Below are 16,905 nucleotides of genomic sequence, written 5' to 3' on the forward strand. Positions count from 1 at the left end.
CCATTTGAGGAAGGATTCAATGGGAGGGTCCAAAAGCTCCAGGAGGAAGGCAGAGGGCTCCTCCTCCCCAAGGGCAAACGGACCAAACTCTAAAAACCCCGAGGCTGGGGTCTGGAAGGGAGCAAGAACCCTGGCCTGCCGTGCACGGGACAGGAGTTTGCAGGTCAGTTTGCTTTGCCTCTGCTAAGCTTTGGTGGGGGGGGGGGTGGTTATTTACTCTGAGAGGCTGAGAGGAGAAGGTAAAGATGGGTGAGCAAAAAGAGGTATGTGTTAAGCAAAGACATATACTTTGCTGTTAGAGATTCTGTTCCACATCGTCAAACCGAAAAGAAAAACTGAATATCCGACAATACAAAGGTATACTCCCTTTGAAAAGGAACTGAGTGCACGCTGTCTCAGGTGGGGCCAAACTGAGGAGGACTTGTTTAGAATCTATAATTTTATGATAGCCTCTGGGGAAAAAATGTACCAAGAATATTCTGGCTCATTAATATAAAAATATAAGAACGAGGCAGAACTTAAGGAAAAGATGTCCCCACAGTGTTTTTTTTTTTTTTCTTTTTAAATTAAGAGTCCAAAGAAATGACGGAGGTCATCACTGAAGGAATATATTTGAGAAAAGTACAATATATAGATTATGTCAAAAAACCATTTAGGAAGATGTCATGGAAGAAGAGACTGCAGGTGGGAAGGCAAGTAGAAGAGACGAAGGGTAGTTTGTAGTAAGTGTTGCAACGTGTAAGGAGTGTCGTCGGTGTGCAGGGATCTGAGACCCAGCTCGGGGGAGACAGGGAGGGAGGCTGAGGGTTTCTGCCGAGCTGGCCTGTGCCGGGCCAGCGGAAACCGGGGCCGCACGGCCACCTGGGCCGCCACCCCCTCCCGGGGCCCGGGGACCGCCGCCCTGTCCGGTTCTCCCCTCCTCCTGGCAGGCCTCTGCAGACTTCCGAGGGGCCTGCCGTCTGTCTCCTCCGTCAGGGTCTCACTTCTCGCCACGTGAGCTGCAAAGCCGTCTCCGTCCTCTGCAGGGAAGAATTCGTCGCGGCGTCCTTGCCGCTTCAGCTCGGCCTGGGGTGCCTGTCCTCCCCTGCTCACCTATGGTTTGGGAAAGAGCTGTGTCCTGACCCCTTACGAAGCAGCCTGGAGAAGGATGTGCTCACTAAACGGGGGAAGGCCCTTTCTTACTCTCCGACCAAGGACTACAGCTTTTGTTCAAGTTACAGTACAATACATCCCGGTAACCGGACCCCGGGCCGCATGAAGCCCGGCTTTGTGTCTCAGGAGGAAACGTGCCGCCTTCTGTATCAGCTCCGAAAAGAGATTTTGGAGAGATCGTTCTGGTTTGCTAGGCCTGACCCTACGGCGCCGGGGGTAAGAACACATTTCCTGTCGTGCTTCACAAAGACTTCAGGCTCAGGGCGACTAAGGGCTCACTAGCAGCGTCCTCCTCTGTCCCCGTCTCTCTGACAGGGGCCACCTTGTAGGCAGGACAGAGGAGGCGCGGTCTGACGAGGGGGCGCGATGCTAGTGAGATCGGGTTACGGTCCAGGAGGGAGACACACATGGTGTGGAGCCTCATCGGCGAGAGTCATGGGGATCAAACAGATTCTCCTGGAAAACATCTGCCTTTTCAGAATGAGATGCAAAGCCTCTGCAGAAACTTAATTCTCTCAGGCTCCAGAGGGGTCAGGGGCTGAGGTGGGTCCCATGAGGACCAGGAAGAGAGAAAAGAGGAAGAGACAGAAGGCAGGTGGGAGAGGGCGGATGCAGACCCACAGGACCTACCACACCTGCAGGGAATGCCAGTCCGACTTGGGGGGACGCTGTGTCTGCCCAGGTTCACTGACTGGAACAGAGTGGAGCATCGGTGTCCCGCTCTGGGGGGGGTGTGTGGTCATGGTGATCACGGGGTACGATGTTCATATAGGGGCAGGGGTTGTCCTGGAAATCCCTGTACCTTCCCTCCAAATTAGCTGTGAACCTAACCCAGCTGGAAAACATGCAATCTTAAAAAAAAAAAAAAAATGAAAGGAGAAATATGGGGGGGAAGGAGGCGACAAAGAAGAGTCAGAAGGAAAATGTGAAGAAACCGTAAATTAAACGTGTAAGGGTGCAGGTCTTCTAGTTCTCAAACAAACCGCTGAATAGAAGTCCAAGGCCCACCTGCAACCTTCCACCTGTCATAAAATGTCAACCAGCGCCATCTGGAACTCGGCTCCATGAGCTGGTCTCCAAACAGCACTGCAGGGTGCACCGGCCGGGTTCCTCGTCCTCTCCACCATCTCCAACACGTCGCCAGCGTGGCCCCAGCCCCTCACACAGAGGTCCTGCTCTCTGGGCGGGTCCCTCATGGTTACTGACCCATGAGTGGATGTGCAGACATTTCTGGGTGGGAAGGAAGGGGTTGACATTCCTAGATTATTGAACCCTGGAAAGTTCCAACAGAAAGAAGGGCTAGCTTCTTAGCATGGCATCTCCCCATTCCTTCGATAGTTCAGATCATACCTTAATGTAATTTAACACATAGTGTTGTCAGGAGAATCTATAATACAGTGACACTGCAATCATGCATGGCAATGGACACTGTTATTACGAGGTGAGTGCAACATACTATGTCGTAAGATAGGAGAGCAGCAGAGAGCAGAAGGCCCTCTGTTAGCACACGTGGGTCTTGTCAAGAAAGTGGGTCCCTAAGAAAGGTGTGTCCGGACCTCAGATAATCCGTAGCTCAGCCGGAGTCCAGAGCTGCGATCTCGATGGTGCCAGCAGTCGTGGCTGTGGTGTGGCGGGTGTTCGGATGGTTGCCATGGGTATTATGGCCGTTCTTCCACGGTGCCAAGCTCAGCAGGAGGAATTGTAATGCTCTGGGGTAGACGGTCAGCTCGTGTGGCGGCCTGGAGAACACGGAAGCGGAGTGAGCGCTTGGGAATCACCTTAATTCTCAGCCTGCCCTTGGCCCCCTGGGTCAGACACGCGCTTTTCCACACGCTGCTCGCGTCTGTCGCCTGGGAGCTGGGACAACTGCTGGGTTGGACCTCCCTGCGTGCTGGTTACTGGGGCCACCTGGAGACTGCAGACGGCGGGGGGTGTTCCTGTCCCCATCGCCCTCGGGTGGGCTACCTGCCCCCGGTGGCCTGAGGCTTGCTTTCTGCCTCCGGACAGGGGACAGTTTTATGGGCAGACCAAGAAGGCAGCTTCAGAGAAGCTGTCAGGTAGCACCTGCCGCTCAGGGCAGAAAGCACGTCTACAGCATCCCCAAACCAAAGGCCTCCTGCCTTTGAAAACGGTAAAGACGCCAAATTCACGGCTTCATCAGACGCTTATTTTGCTTTTATAAAATTTTAAGCACCGGAAAAGTCTTCCTTACGTTAAACCAAAATGACCCCCTCCCCACCTGTGTGTCTTCACACCTGCGCCAGGCAAGTCTTCTAAGCCTTACTCCCCCAGACACACAGAAATGAGCAGACTGTTGCACTTGCTATAGTTCAAGGTCACGTATCACCCTGAGTCCCTCGGGGTTTGTACACAGCACAGAGCCACCCCTGGGCAGCCAGTCCCGCCCAGAACAGGAAAGGACCACAAGCCTTCTGCTGGACACCATTCCTGTTCTACCTAATATCCAAATATGATTAGATGATTGCTAGGAGACAGTAATTACTTCAGCTGTCTAGTAGCGACGGCAGCCTCGGTGCTGCGTGCACACACACTTCCATGATCACAGCATTAGAAATCAGACCATTATCATCTCATAGGGCTGAGCCACAAACTGGAGACATTTGTCTCTGGAAGACTAGCTGAACCGTGCATATTATTAGAATGACTGCGTCCTCCTTTTTAGCTTGCTGTCTACTATCTTATTACTTTATATTCTAGAATCTAGAGGAAATCTTTGACAACTCAAAAGCTCTCTAGAGACAGAAAACCCCAGGGGAAAGGTGCACCACAGAGATGGCATCGATGAGGACAAGTCAAGGAGTAATGGGAAGAGGTATAGTGGGAAAGGCACTAGTTTTGCCAGTAATTTAATTTGAGGACCTCCAAAGCCACTGATCTCTCAGGGCCTCAGTTTCCTCTTAATAAAATCAGGAAGTTGAATCCGTGAACTCAGCATTTCCTTTAAGTTCGTAAATAAGTCGGTTACTACGGGAGCCTCGATTTTAGCGGGAAGATAAAGAAGCCACAGAAGAGAAGGGAACATGTGTAAATGCTTAAAAAATACTTGCTGGCTGAATGAATGGAGAACAGGGTCTACTTCAGAGCTGTCCTGAAGGTGAACCTTCCTTTAATGGCATACGAGCTGTGAGGGAATCCAGTCCCTCTCACGAAGCATTCTGTGCGTCCCTTAAATAACACTCCTTTCGGATTAATTGCCATTCGTTTAATCACCTTTGAAATTCTATGTGCTGTCCTGGTTTTATAAGTACCTGAAAACAGGCGGCACCCCATGCGGATCTGACTGGGCAGCAAGGGGCCAGATTACGGAAGTAAATCATGACTCTGTTACTGGACTTCAACTCCTCAGCAGAGTCTAAATAAGACATTTTAAAAAGTGGTTTTAAGCGGCGGCGGCAGAGGTGAGGCCAGCAGTTTACTCCCTAATGACGGGCACCTTGTCCCAAGCTGTCCCCCCCCTCCCGGCATGACGGGGGTAGCATCTCAGACGACGTCGGAACCAAAGACGTGTTCGCGAGGTTGTCCTGAATGTCAGGCGTTTAAATGAATACCTGTCCTGATCACCTTCCCGAAAAGCTCCCCGACACGCAGAGAGTGGCGGTGCTTCCTTCACTGAAGCTGTGAACACTCGGACAGTCACGCACGAAAGCGTTTCCAAAGAGAACATTTGGATCTAGTGCTCTCTGGAGTATCCAACTGCCTACTTGTAAGATTATTTTTGGCATCTATGAATATCTCATATGCACAGTATTATGAATGCATCTGAAGCTTCTGCAAATGATTTTATGAACTACACCAGAAGCAGCAGTGCCAGCGAGAGGGTCTGAGGGCAGAGTCTGCAGGTTGGGTATTTTGCTGGCGTTGATGTGTCTCATTAATAGGTACGTGATGAACGGCCAGTTCCCCCAGGAGATCAGTTTCAGCAGGTATGGGAGACTATTTCTACAAGTTGAAGTGTGTGTGGTTAAGAACACTTAAAATAATGTTTTCTGCATAGTATGATTTTTTAGGTAAAGTCATAAGAAATAAAAGCAAATTTGCCCCCTCCTTAGAGAAAGAAAGAAAATCTCACATGTTGAATCTCCAGCATTCATGCAACGGAGTCAGAGGGGGATAGAGAACGCTGCCAAGCAAAGACATTAAGATTCCAACAACAAAAACAAAATACCGCGTCTGGGACGGAGACGCCTTTGAGGAAGTTGTGAGCTGAGCTGTGTGCCTGTGTCCACAGGAGGGGAGGGGCCCTGGAAACACCACCATTCCTTATTTCTTCTCAAATAGCCTTCGCAGCCAGAAGTCCCTGAGTGCGACACTTAACTACAAGCCCCTAATGATTTTTTTTTTTTTTAATTTGCTTTAAGATCTTTCCAGAGCCCTCGAACTGGGCTGAAAAGACAGCTCTCCCTGCCGTCGTCCCGTGACAGGCACGGAGGCCCCAGTGAACCCTGCAGGACACCATCAGAGCTTCCAACCCCCGCCAAAGCCTCCCCCAGGAGCCGGGGCACCGGACTTTGTGCCCTGGCACCTCCTGCAGGGACCTGGCACCTGGCAAACCCCGGCCTGGATCTGGACGCGATGGAGCCAGAGTTCACTTAAAACCCTGGATTCAGGAACTCAGCCTAACATTTCCAAGCACTAACCCAAAAGGCCATCCCGCCCTTCCGTTGGCATTGCAGTTACAGAGAGCCGCGGGAACCCAGGCGAGAACCCAGTTCATCTAACCTTCCTGACCTCACTGTGGAAAGGACAGCCATACCCTGGGTGCAGGAAAGAGAGGGCGCGATGAGCTGCTTCTTTTAGTTGAAGCAAAATAAGCTTGTGAGGGGATAAACAAATGCACAGAGGTTCCTTGCTCTTAAACCTGTTTTTATGGAGAAGATAGTGCATAACACAGATTCACGGAAATCACATTCGGGATTTTAGAGATAAAGAAATTTGTAGATTGCTTCCCAAATGTGGGCAAAGTTGGACTGAATTAAAATTTCCACATCTTGCTCTGCCAAGACAGCTGATCGCATCTAAGTATCAGGCAAATGCGGATAGAAAAACAGCTGGAGAAAGTTCTCGTTTGGAAGTTCGTTTGCATTTGTCTTCTTTGGGATCATGACAAGATTCCTAACTTTTTATGACAATATTCTTCCTTCAGCTACCTGTTTTGCAAATACTTTTTAAAACAGTCAGCTTAGTCAGCTTAGAACAGTATTTTGTCTTGAGCTCGGCCCAAACGCAATGCAACAGTCATCTACTGGAAATCGGCAAAAGCCAGAAGTGAGGGGCCTTGGAAATGACAAATTCAGGACACAAGGGATTGAAACGGTAACATTCATTCCCTCCTGCAAGTTCTTTCCCGAAAGAGCCTGAATCCTCAGACTTTCTCAGGAGAAGGCCGTCTACGGTAGGTCGGTACTTGAAAGAGGTTAAGGAGCAACCTTGAGGCGGGCACGGGAACGCCTAGGAGACGTGTGATGGTCCTGCTCACCTGCCGCTTAGCAGGTGCTGACCTGGGCGTGTCCTCTGTGCCTGGTGCTGGCCTGGACACCCTGGGGAACCCCTGCCATACAGACCTTCAAACACAAGGGGTAGAAATAGGCACAGAGAAGAACAGGAAGCGGCAGAGGTCACTTTTTTAAAAAACAATTTTTAAAACATTTTTTCAAATGTTTTCTTCTTTTTTGTTCTTCCAGGCAGCCCAGCAGAATAGGTCAAGAAAGGACTTTTTAAGGCCACTTGACAGATGAAGGAACCGAGGCAAAGCCATCAGGTGCCTAAAAAACGAATGCCTCATGGAATGAATTCTGGTGAACTCGGGACGGGGCTGTGTGGCCACAGGTCCGTGTTCCTTCCACACCGCAGGCCGCCTTCCAGACTTGACGGCGGGCCTTCTGCCTTGCGGAGGCGGAGGCGAGGCGGCCTCTCCTCCGTGAGGCGGCCCCTCCGGGGTCTCTGGCAGCAAGCACCCTCCCCTTCCCGCGGTGTCACCAAGCTCGCCCAGCTCTGTCGTAGGCCCCGCTCTCGTGGAGAAAACACTTTTCAGCAGCTTCCAACCCAAAGAAAAACAGCCCATTCTTGCCCATCCCGGCCAGTCCCCCTCCCGCGGGCTCCCACTCCGTCCTGCACGTGTGCCCGCGTGGTCGCAGTCTCACGCCTGTGGGCACAGAGCGGTGGCCTCCCCATCCCAGCCGCCCCCTCCCCTCCCCGCACCCAGGGGCCTGCCGACTCCCAGGCAGCGGGAAGCCTGCCTGCCACGCCGCCCGGATAAGACTTGGTGTTTTTACTCCAACTTTGACCACTGGACCCGAGGACCCACCCCAACTTTCAAAACAGTGTCCCTCAGTCCCCGTGACAAAGGTTGGACACAATAATCAAATATAGGTTACAAAATAGGTTTTAAATCATTAAAACCTATGGAGTAAGTTTTAAATCACTGAAAAAAAAATCACAAGTTAAAATGCAAAAGATCTGTTTAAATTTCAGATATGTGTGTGTGTATGCGTGTGTGTGTATGTAATGCACGTACATATATAATATACAAAATGTGGGTACATAATATATTAAATTATATTTATGTCATATATAATTATATTATCAAATATAATGATAAATAATATGAATACATTAATATTAAGTATATAATTATAAAGATATAATATAACTGTGTTTTATAATATATAACTATAGTATATATTAGGTATTATGTGATTATATTATACATTAGACATATTATATGTGCACACATTTTATATACATACACACATATTATATGTAGACACACATCATCTGAAATTTTAACTGAGATTGTTTGCATTTGACTTGCTACTCTGAATGCTCCGTAACAGTTATACATGACAAGTGCCGTAACCTTGCATGTAACAGGAAGTCGCTGCTCAGGGCAGCAGCCACCTCCAACCAGCGGCTGCAGGACACTGGGTGGTCAGCAGATGTCTGCTTGCCATTCTTGGCACTTTGCTGTGAGGTGAATTGAAACCAGCTTTGAACTATGAAACATTAGCTTGTTAAAAAAATCATAGATCAATACCACTAGGAAAGCGATCAGGTGATCCACGCGGGAGGAAGACCTGATCGTCTGCCCAGAATCTTCATGGCAGGCGTCCCGGCTCTGTCTGTGCAGCTGGTTTGGTTGATTCCGTGATCGGTGGCAACACGCAGTCCAGGCAGATGTAATGCGCACCTCCTGGACCTGGTGTAGCTAGTGCGTACCTGCCGCCTCAGCCACCTGCTGCAGACACAGGCCAGCGTCCGACACCGGCCTTCAGGGGCCCACGCTGCTCAGGCGCCCTGGAAACAGATCATTGCAACACAAGGAGAAACCGCTAAAATAGCTGCTATAAGGTAAAACATTAAAAATCAACGTCCTAGTTATTAAACGTATTTAAGAATAAACGTATTGAAGAATCATAAATCTTCAGTTAAAATTGTCTTTTTCATGTGTGTCTTACAAGGACTCTCTTGCCATCAGTCCCATGAATAACACACTTGCCTCACGTGTGCTGTTGGACTGGGTTCATGTTGGAGAACATGGCTTCAGCAACACCTTTCAAATGCTCAGGCAGCCGCACACGGGCATGGGGAGGTCACTAAATGCAGAGCAACAGGGCCGTGGTCCAGCCCCTCCTGGCATTTAGGGTGAGAAGAGAAGACAAGTCATTGTTTAACGAGCAATGGTCAGCCAGTGTCTGAGTGCTGTCAGGGCGGAGTCGTGGGGAGTGAGAGGGAAGAAGGCATGTTGGCAGGTGTCTGTGACTGTCCCTTGTTCTCTTTCTCACATTGTCCCTTTCAGTAGATTAAACTGCCTTATTTTAAGTGTCAGATGGCTCCCCAAATGCTGACGGTATTTCCAAGCCTCCGCATTTCTAGATCCTCTCTGTCCTTTAGTATGAAGCCACGTTCTACCATTTCTAACCTCCCAGCACCCTCCCCTCCCCGGGAGCCTTCACACGTGGCCATGTTCTCTGCATGATGTGCCTGCCTGAGGGCTGTGAGCCCCTTGTACCATTATTGAAAGAAGCACCCGTTCCTCCCTTTGGGACCTGCCTGATTTCAGTGTCCTGGATTCTTCTGGCCAGGGTGACCTTATTCCTACAGAGTGCTTTTCTGAGACACGACCCCCCTCCCGCAGCCCACTTTAAGGTTTCTGAACATAAAGAGCAGTGGGTCAGGTCCATCTGGTAACATTACGTAGTCAAGGTTCTGGATTATTTGGATAAAAAAATGAAACAGAATAGACGCATCCACTGCCTAAAAGCATCTGGTCCCTTTTAATAAAGACCTACCACTTGGTTGTCTGGAAACAAGTCTATTTGTACCCAGCATATACCCCGAGAGTTCTCTTCTTTTCTTTTTCTGTTTTTTCTTTTCCAGTTGCAAAGCCACATCAGAAGTAAACACACTCTTTCATGTAATTCTCCACTGGAAACGATCTGAAACCACTTCCCAGCTGGTCTGAATAGACTCTGAATGTTCAAGGGATATTTCACAGATCCGAACCAAAAACCTAGATAGTACATGAAATTGGTAACTGCTCTCAAAATCCTGCCTTTTGACAAGTGTCAAAGAGCTCAAACCATGTAGACTGAGACCTTGAATTGTCATTAAGTCCGTGTTAACTGCCTCGTCCCCTCTGTCGCATTTGAATCTTCCAAAGTAAAAGACATAAAGCATTAAGTGTCCTTCCATGGGACAACATGTTCAACCTTTGGTGATGGATAAAAATTACCACATGGGACTTCCAATGTGACAGTTTAATGTTTTTATTAAGTGTACTGTTTTTGTTTTTGTTTTTTTTTTTTTGAAGAGAGAAGAGGAATTTTACCCCTTGTTACTAAATAAGCCATTTGTCTTAAAAAAAAAAAAGGATATCTACATACATATAAATCACAAAGTCATACCAATATTTCCTGTTAAAATTTAGCCTTCTCAACCCTTTATTACTTTTTAATTTGTATCTCTTTTTTTTAAACATTTTTTGATTTATAATCATTTTACAATGTTGTGTCAAATTCCAGTGTAGAGCACAATTTTTCAGTTATACATGAACATACATATATTCATTGTCACATTTTTTTCTCTGTGAGCTCCCGTAAGATCTTGCGTATATTTCCCTGTGCTGTTTTTGAAGCATTTCAGATACCTTGTCCCACTTGACTCTCTCGACAAACTTCCGACGTCAGCAGGGCAGACAGCATCGCCAGTGTGTTGAAGGGGAGAAAACTGAAGTGGGAAAGATGAAATAATACAACTTCTCACTAAGATGGCGGCACAGTTCACCTCCTGACCAGCCCCTCTGCTCAAGGCGCTTTGGTGGGTAAAACAGCCGCAGAGAATAGCAAAGGCAACACCTGACCCTCAGACACGGCTCTGAGGGATGCAGAATTCAACAGGGAAAGAGAGCAGAGCAGGATCTCCTCTGGGGTGGGAAACAGAGAGCCACCTGGGTGTAAAAAGAGCCAGGTGCCCTCCAGTCTCACCCCTTGGTGCCAGGTACAGGTGGCATCTTTCCTTATTTTAAAGGATCCTGAAAATCAACAATGATTGTCAATTCCACTTTCTGCGATGGCTTTCAAAAATGTATTTAGCGAGGGAGACGACACCTGACAGTCTTTGACAAGGAACTATGTCCCCGACAGCAATCTGAGACAGAGTCCCTGAACACTTGTTAAGACGTGGTTCTGGACTGGAAGGCAGAGGCCAGGTGGAGGTGGTGGGAGCGCTCTCTACAGGCAGGTGATAATAATCACAAAGGGACAAAGACAGAGGACAATGAAAACGCACTCTAATGACTACAGACCACATTATGGGTACAAGTTAGCAATAATTTAATGCTGAGATACACAAAGTAAATGATCAGAAGAGGAATTTGCTCTAGATGGAGTTAATTCTACAGAAGACTGTGCCCTTAACATAAGTACGGATGTGTCATTCAAAAGGATAAAAACTCAGTTTTTGTTGCAAAGATAAAGATATCCTTAAACAAAACAAGTCTTCATGCCAAGATTATCTAAACCACCAGCTACCAAATCACGATATTTAAAAAGCCAACTACAAATCTGACAAAGAAAAATGCAGACCTAGATTTTTTTTTAAATGTAGATGGAGTATCAGTTTCCTAATGCTGCGTAACAAGTTACCACCAACTCAGCTGCTTAAAACCATGCCTTTTTACTTATGCCTCAGAAGGCGGGGCGGGCTCAGCTGGGTTTTCTGATCTGGGTATTTTCAAGGCGAAGCCAACGTGTCTGAGGAGAGTCCACATCCAAGCTCCCTGAGGTTGCTGGCAGAGTCTGATTCCCGGTCACCATTGGTCTGAGGTCCTATTTGCCTGCTGGCTATCAGCCAGGGCCACTCTGTCCTGGTGGAGGCTCCCAGTCTCCCTTCCTGTGCAGCCCCCTCCATCCTCCAGCCAGTCGTGGCATGGCAAGCCCCTCTCTTGCCTCGAATATCTCTGACTTCCCTTCTGCTGACAGCCAGAGGGAACTCTGGGCTCTTAAAGGATTCAAGTAATTCCATTAGGCCCATTCAGAGACTCTCCTTTTAGCCATATAACTTACCACTGACATCATTTTCACAGGGTCCCCCACCCTCAGAGGGGAGAGGATTTCACAAGGGTCAGGGGTCATGGTGGGCCATCCCATCCATCCTTGAGGCTGGAAAAAGAGAATTAGTGAAGTGGAAGACAGGACTAACAACTCATCTGAGAAAATGGCACAGAGAACTCCTAGTTTTCATTTTTTTAATGAACGCCAGAGAGACTGAAGCATCAATTCCCAGCCTGTTCTCCCGGTAATCGAAGGTCTCCAACATCCCTTTAATAAGAATCCCAGAGGAATGGAGTATCGGAGAAAGAATGGAAATCACTCCTGACTTTTATAGGGAAGTCAAGAAATACACAGTTTTTATTTAGAAAGTGTGCCCAAGGATAATAAATAAAAGTGAATTACCTCCAGAGAACTACAGTGAGGCCGACAGCACACTCCTCATTAGGAGTAACAGACGTACAAGTGGAGACGTGTCAGCCTAGGCTTGTGTGTGCAATTTAACAGTCATGCGAAAGCAGCCTGGCTCGCCCCCTGCTCCCCACCCCCGACCCCCCGACCTCCCGACCCCCACCCCTGCCCCCCAGCTTCCGCTCCTGCAGGGGGAACCTGCGGTCCAGGGCTCAGAAGGACCCAGTGCTCAGGGTTTAATGCTCTGCTCTTACTGTCTTGAAATCCTTAACAATTTCATCTGTGACTTTGAGCTTTTAAAGAGAAGTCAGTTGGCACAGCAGAGTGCTCACCAGGGCCTGGGGTGTCAGCCCAGGGGTGTCCTACCTCCAACCACTTCTTTAGGAAGCATTCCTGGCTGCCTGATCTGTCCCCCTGACTCACTGGACCCAACCCAGCCTCCTCCCAGGCCCTGCCCAGCCTCCACTGCTTTGGGGGCCCAGGTGGGAGCCTGGGCACGGATTCAGTGGTGGCTGTCCCGCCCTGGGCTGGCAGCCCCAGTGTCTTTGGAAAGCAACCTGGCAGGTCAGCCTCTCACCCATCCTGACCCAGCACAGAAGCATCCCAGTGAGGAGGGTCACGGGGGTGTGGAGCCCAGGTGCAGGCGGGAGAGGGAGCTGGAGCCGGCAGACTCCCTGCTGTCATTGGGTACTCCATGTAGGTACCCCCCAGGATCTGCACTCGCCCCACAAGCTTCCCACTCCAGAGGGAGCACGACATTAAATTACAAATAACTCCACATCAAGTCAAGAGAGAGACAACAGAAAAAAAGGGGAAAAAATGTATATATGAGTACCTCTCATTGCAATTTTTTCTGTTTTTTCAAACAACCGCCCCACTTTTATTTTGCACTCGGATTATTAAATTAAGTACCCACTCCTCACTGTGCTACCCCACAAAAGACCTTAAAAGTCACTGTGTTTATCTCGTCCTCCACATTTTGAACAGTTCTGCCATTCACAGCCCCAAGAATGAGTCAGATTACTCCAGCATTTATCAGCCCCATACGTGTTTGAAAACAGCAAGCATTTTTTTCACTGACTGCTCTCTTCCCCCAAAAACCATCTCCACTTCTTAAAACTGTATCACCTTTAGGTGACCAAAGACCACTTGTGATCAACACTCTGTAGATTTAGTTTCTCCACCGGTTCGAATCCTACCAAGTTATTTGCACATCCATCAACAAACGTGCTCAAGGTGTAGGAAACTTAATGGAAGATGGAGAAGTTCACAGGTAACCCTTCTGAGGAGTGGAAATCACAGACAGCAAGATTTAAACATGAATGAGGGGAAAAAATGTCTCCATGATACATTCTGTCCCCAGGTGGGCTGGGCTGCAGGAGGGGGTGGTGAGCTGCCCCAGGACACGCCCAGCAGAGCTGCACACCCGCCAGCGACCAGGCTCATCCTGGAGAAGCACATCCCAGTGGAGTTGGCTCAGTGGCCTTGAGCGTCCCTTAGAGCTCTGAGGTCTAGAAATGAATGAAATTACTGTTAAATTTACATGTGTGGAAATATTAAACCGGGCTGAAATATATCATCCTGCTTTTAATCGCTAACATATCCCATTCTTGGAAACAATGCTATGTCTGTATCCCCATCTGACTGTGCAAAGCCGGTTCAAAGGCACAGGTGAGCAGTCGGGAAAAGACGCCATTAAAACCTCTGCCGAGTCGAGTCAGGGAGGGAGGGGGTAGCTAGTCGGCTAAGAGCAGGAGCTAAGGAGGGATCACCGAGGAAAGTTAGAGGAATATACCTCGTAGCCCATGGGTAGTTCATAAATTCTATTAAATATCAACATTTCTCTTTTACTCCCTGGTTGGTAAGCTCTGGAAATAACTGCTCTTCTGTCCTCTCCCTCAGCAACAGAAATATCCATTTCAGCCTCAAACTTCCAGTTTCTTAGCGAGAAGCCAAGACTATACAATACAACACGAGTGATGGTTTTTCTGGCAATGTATGTTCGCAATAAAAGAAAAGTTAGGAGGGAAGTGAGAGCTGCATGCTTGAGATTGCTAAAACCCAGTTACAGCTGATTAATGCAGAGAAATTACCCAAGATCAGCGCGCGAGGGGACATCTGTAGCAGAGCCAAGGCAAGGGAGACCTTTCAGGACCCACTAGATGCCAAACACACAAATTCAAATCGTCATAGGATTCAACAATGCTGGAGATCTTTTTTTTTTTTTTTTTTTTTAACTTCTTCAAGAAGTTTCTTTGGGAGAAAAGTGCACGGAGCTCTGCTAACAGGGGCCCTTCCTTTGAGAGCTGCGCATCACATGGTACTTCATTACTTTTATGTATCCCCACGTATGTCCCAAGGTTTGACCTGATGATGACTTTGCATTAATTATCATGCAAATTCCATGCACTGAAACGCAGAGAGAACCAGCAAGAGACACACAAAGCTGTCTGTGTCAAAGGTTTGAATAAACTTAAACGCCAAGTATCATTAGCAGAGTCTCTCTCTCTTCCCAATCAATTCCCAGAACCCAGATTTCTTTTAAATCTTTCTCTAAAAATGATCTCATCCTGATCTAATGATGCTGATTCACAGACACGGTGAGGTAATGCACTTAAGATAATGCATCATCTCAATGGCTCACAGAAGTGTAAATGTTTAGCAGGATCTCAGGACAGCATTAACTTTTACTGTAACAAGAAACAGCAAACTAATGCTACAGTGCAGCCACCAGCGCCACGCTGGGCTGAGACAGCGTCAGGAAATGTAAGAGAGGATGCTTGCCTCCTCCGAACTGTAGGATGCTGACTACTGTCAGAGCTGACTCATTTAGAAGAAAAGGGAAAACATTTCAGGTGGTCAATTACACTTTTTTTAAATATAAAAGCAATGTGTAAATCTGCATGACCCACTGACAATCTGAGCTTTTTTTTTTTTAACCTGTTAGTCTGTCATTCTTATAAGCACAAAGAGTTCGAGTTTGTGAATAAATATGTATTAGAAAGATTTTTGAAACATCTAACTATAGAGGGAAATTTTTACTGATCCTCATAACAGAAGTCAGACTCTCAGAGAAGTCTTTACAATTTACACTTGCATTCAGATTATGTTGTGTGTGTCTGTCTAGCAAACTGCTCTTCCTACTTCAGTTTTATGTATGTAGCCATTAGACTCAACGTGCTTGCCTTCTCAAAATATATGAACGTGGATTGCAATGGAAAGAATAGAGTCTGGGAACAGGGAAGCTGAAACTGTAGACGGTGGAGCTCAACGGGGTCTGAGGAGGTACCTTCTCTAGCCCACCCCTTTCACGGGTGATGAGATGAAGACACAGATGGGATGTGAGGGGCAGAGTCATTCACGTGTTTAGTCCCCCCGCAGATACTAATTGTAGGGCGCGATTAGTGATGGGGTCGTGATGATGAATGCAGCTTGGTTCTTGCCCTCAAACAGCCTTCAGTGCAGCAGGAACCCGGAATATGTAAACAACCAATTACACAGGAGACACGAGAAGCACATGCTGTAAGCGAGGTGCCATGGGACAGCAGAGGAAAGCGCAGCTCGCCGCACACAGGAGGGAGGCAGGTGTGGAGGTGCGGCCGCTGCTCAGAGCCCGGGAGGAGCGCGGGTCGTGGAAGAAGGCAGACAGGAAAGAAGGACAGAAGGAGGCATCAACACACACAGAGCACGCGGAAAAGATGGGCTGGGCACACGCCAGAGGACTGATGGAGGGGGACCCCGTGGATGGTAAAGTGACCAGATGGCAGAGGTCCTGCCACCCATCTGGTTAGAAGAATTACGAGGCGCCCTGCTGCAAGGTCCGCCGCGGGGTTGGGGGCTCCTGACTGGTCTGTGAGCGTCCTCCACTCCGTCCCGACTTCTCAGGGATTTTCATACAGTAGAACGGTCGTATCCCGGAAACAGAACCAAATGTACTGAGAGCGCCGCCCCCACAAAGCATCACACCTTGATGAGGTTCTTTAGATTCTGTACCAACTGCTAGTCTACACAGCGGGATCCTGCAGCCATTCCACGGAACCTTCTCGTTTCCTCTGGGAGCAGAACACGTGTCATTTTAACTGTGCAGATGAGCTCATTCCGCCTCTCAGAGCTCTCTGACTGGCCAAGCAGTAGGTCCAGGACCAACTCCCAGGTCTTCTCGACCAAGTCCACTGACCTTTCCAATACATTATATTTCTTCTCAAAAATTACCTTTCTCATTTTGCAGAAGGACGCGCCTAAAAGGCCAGAGTGCAGTCTGAAATAACTCAGAACCCAGAGGTGTTTCAGAGAACAGTCCGCCGTCTGACGGGTGCTGTGTCCCCTCTGCGGACAGGCTCCCCTCGCCTGCCTCGGCCCCGCTCCCTCAGCCCTCGAGCCTGGCTTTCATTCTCTCCTGCAAGTGTCCTTTCAGCAACTGATAACCCTCCCGGCGATCAGACCCAGGGACCTGTCCCCTGTCCCCACCTCTTTGATCTCTGCAGCTTTTAAAGCGGTCACATCACCATTTCCTCTCTCAAGGCTCGACTCGCTCCTTCACTCCCAGCCCTGACCTTGCCTTTTCTGACCCCACTTCCCACTTCTCTGCCTGCCCTTTGTTCTCCCTTGTGGGCAACACTATCCTCTGAGTGGGGCTTGCCTGGAAGTTTGACGTGCCCTGAGGATGTGAGCTTGGTTCCTCTCCTATCGTGAAAACTCTCCTTGGTGCATCCATCATTTCATTCATTCACTCATTAGTTCATTTATTTAGTACCTGCTCATTTCCATGTGGATA

Source organism: Camelus ferus, chromosome 15 (assembly GCF_009834535.1).
Source record: "Camelus ferus isolate YT-003-E chromosome 15, BCGSAC_Cfer_1.0, whole genome shotgun sequence".
NCBI lineage: Eukaryota > Metazoa > Chordata > Mammalia > Artiodactyla > Camelidae > Camelus > Camelus ferus.